We start from the raw sequence: 3435 nt of genomic DNA on the forward strand, positions 1-3435 counted from the left end.
AGAAAGGACTTCCTCTCTTTGCACAATGTAGAATTCATGTATAGCATTCGGTGCCACAAGCAGAACTTAAGGACTGGCAACCCGCTCCAAGTCTGGGATAGAGCAATTCAATCACTCCTTCCCACAGCATGGCTGAGGCCAACCCATTCCCAACACTTGGCTCACTTCTGGGCTTGCCGGTGCTTGAAAGCCAAGCCGGAGTACCGGAGAGATCTCCCCACGACTCCCCAGCATTCCAAAGATGAATGAAGAATCAAGGAAAGGAGTCCGTGGCGTAATCTTGCTGTGGGGGAAGCCATCATCGGAATATTGAATTGAATCGAATTGAATTCATCCTTTAGGAATATTGAACCATATACTGAGTCAGACCATTGATCCATCTAGCTCAGTATGGTCTACACCAGGGATTCTCAACGTTGGGGCCCCAGATGTTATTAGACTTCAACTCCCGTAATCCCCAATCAAAGGCCACTGTGGCTGGGGATTATGGGAATTGCAGTCCAGTAACATCTGAGTACCCAACGTTGAGAATCCCTGGTCTACACCAGAGGTGCACAACTCAAATATCCTGGTGGGCCGGAACCAACCATGACTTGGTGTGTGCAGGGGCTGAGGTCAATTTTCAGCACATTAATTATTACACTGAAATTAATGAAAGTGAGGAAGCATTGGGTTGGAGGGGGAAAGGTGAGAGGGAAGAGGGATGGCGGACGGTGTTAGTGGGCTCCAGCCAAGGGGCAGGACTAGCCCAGCTGGTGAGGAACATCTGGTCTCAAGCAGACAAATGCATTGAGCCGCTGCTACTAGTCACTGGACAGGCCAAGAGCTCTTCAGGGCTCCAGCTGTTGCTGTAAGACTTTCCTTCCTGTGGGCCAGCAAAAAAGTCCTCATGGGCTGGATCCAGCCCCTGGGCCTTATGTTGTGCAGGCCTGGTCTACACTGACTGGCAGCAGTTCTCCAAGAGGTAGGAGTCTCTCCCAGCTCTACCTGGAGATGCTGCCAGGCAGTGAACCTAGGAGCAACCCACTGAACTCTGGCCCCATCTTCTAAGAGGAATATTATTCATTCATTCGATTTCTATTCCGCTCTTCCAAAAATGGTTCAGGGCTGTTCACACAGAGAAATAACAAACAAATAAGGTGTATCCCTGTCCCCAAAGGGCCCATAGTCTAAAAAGAAACATAAGATGGACATCAGCCACAGTCACTGGAGGTACTGTGCTGGGGGTGGAGAGGGCCAGTTACTCTCCCCCTGCTAAATAAAGAGAACCACCACATTAAAGGTGCCTCTTTGCCAAGACAGCAGTGGTTATCTTCCAGTGCTCACACATGTAGTCTCCCATTCAAATGCAAACCAAGCCAGACCCTGCTGAGCAAAGGGGATGGCTTATGCTTGCTACCACTAGACCAGCTCTCTTCCCCAAGACCCTACTGGAAGTTGGTCATGGCTGGTCTGCTTGCTACTAGAATGCATATTCTCCAACATGCCACGAATAGCAATGGAGGGAAAAGGGGGCTGGCTGCCATCCACACTAACAAAGTGCTCATGCAAACGTGTCACACTAGCATCCCAGAACATAGGAAGGTCCCAGGCTGAATCCCTGGCAGAATCTCCAGATAGGGTTGTGGGAGAAACTCGTGCCTGCAACCTCGGAGAAGCCGCTGCCAGTCAGTGTAGACAGTACTGAGCTAGATGGACCAGTGGTCTGACTCAATAGACAGAATGGTCCCCTTTGCTAAGCAGGGTCCACCCTGGTTTGCATTTAGTTGAGTGACTACATGTGAGCACTGGAAGGTGTTCCCCTTAGGGGATGGGGCTGTAGCTCAGTGGTAAAAGCATCTGCTTTGGATGCAGTAAGGCCCCAGGTTCAATCTCTGGCAGCTTCTCCAGGTAGGGCTGGGAGAGAGACTCCTGCCTGCAACACTGGAGAGCCGCTGCCAGTCAGAGTAGACAGTACTGAGCTAGACGGACAAAGAGGCAGCTTCGTGCATTCTTTTGGGAGGCTCCATGGTGGAGCATCTGCTTTGCAAGAAAGTGCGAGGTCCGAACTCTGGCAGCGTCTCCAGATAGAACTAGGGAAAACCCTTGCCTGGAAAACCTGGGGAGCTGCTGCCAGTCAGAGTAGACAGTACTCAGTACTGAGCTAGATAGACCAACGGTCTGACTTGGTATAAGGCAGCTTCCTATGTCCCCACACAAGAATATGATAGGAAAAAATGGAAGGGATACTTCAGTTCAGCACTACTTGTAATGGTAACCAATCACCGGGCAACGCCTTGCTCCAGCCCACTCCAGCATCCTTACACATGGCTTGTAGCTCCGCTCGGCCTCCTGTGTGCTGGATTCATTTTCTCTGCCCTAGCCCCTCTTCCCCCAATTTAGAAGCTGGCAGTGTTTGCTTCTGGGTGTTAAGGATATGCTAGAAAAACCATAATGGTCTTGCAATCTGTTATCAAAAAAAGCAGCAGAATCCAGCAAGTACCGGAGATGAATTTATTAAGAAGGAGCAGATAAGAGTCTTGGATGGGTTTTTGTTTGGTTTTTTCTTTGCTGTTTTGCAGTATTCTTCTCATGATAAACTGGTTCCATCAGCCTAGAATTTGGATATTGCATAATCTATTAAAAAGGTTTGTTTTCCCCCCTTTCGTTCTTCATGTTCTTTCCTTCTCGTTTTTTGTTATAACTTTTTCTCAGTTCGATTTGAATTGCCAGCGGGTGGCACAGGGAGAAGAAATGTCTGCCCAAATACCAGTTGCAGGGGAGCAACAGTGGGAGAGAGGGCATGCCTCCATCTCTTGCCTGTGGGCTTCCCAGAGGCATCTGGTGGGCCACTGTGTAAAACAGGATGCTGGACTAGATGGGCGTCCTTGGGCCTGATCCAGCAGGGCTATTCTTATGGTGGGGCCACCCACTTCCTCCAAGAAAGAACCTAGTGACAACAAGGGGCAGACCCACAGAACTGCACCATCCATCATCCAGGAGAAGAGGTCTTGCTTCCCCATCTCTCTAGAACTTAAGAAGAGCCCTGCTGGATCAGGCCCAAGAAGGCCCATCTAGTCCAGCATCCTGTTTCCCACAGTGACCCACCTGATGCCTCTGGGGAGCCCACAAGCAGGAGAGGAAGGCATGCTCCCTCTCCTGCCATCACTCCCCCGCAACAAATATTCAGAGCATCCTGCCTCTGAACATGGAGGTAGCATAAAACCTTCAAGGCAAATAAACCTTTCCATTAATTTGGTGGTTTGTGTTTTTTTTAAAAGCCCTTTTAAAGCCATTCAAGCTAGTGGCCAGCACTTCATGTTGTAACGGGCAGAAAACAACCCTCTGCTTAACCTGTCAGTTGTCCAGAGAGATGTCATAGAAACACAAGAAGCTGCCTTCTACTGAGTCAGACCCTCGGTCCATCTAGCTCAGTGTTGTCTACACAGACTGGCA

The 3435-nt window shown here is 49.6% G+C and overlaps 1 non-coding gene across 1 annotated transcript; it reads left to right on the forward strand.

Moving 5' to 3' along the window:
- The first annotated feature begins 1812 nt into the window (after positions 1-1812).
- On the forward strand, positions 1813-1886 carry TRNAP-UGG (transfer RNA proline (anticodon UGG)). Its single transcript has one exon. It is a non-coding gene; the product is annotated as a tRNA-Pro (tRNA).
- The last annotated feature ends 1549 nt before the right edge of the window (positions 1887-3435 follow it).

Source organism: Hemicordylus capensis, chromosome 17 (assembly GCF_027244095.1).
Source record: "Hemicordylus capensis ecotype Gifberg chromosome 17, rHemCap1.1.pri, whole genome shotgun sequence".
Lineage (NCBI taxonomy): Eukaryota > Metazoa > Chordata > Lepidosauria > Squamata > Cordylidae > Hemicordylus > Hemicordylus capensis.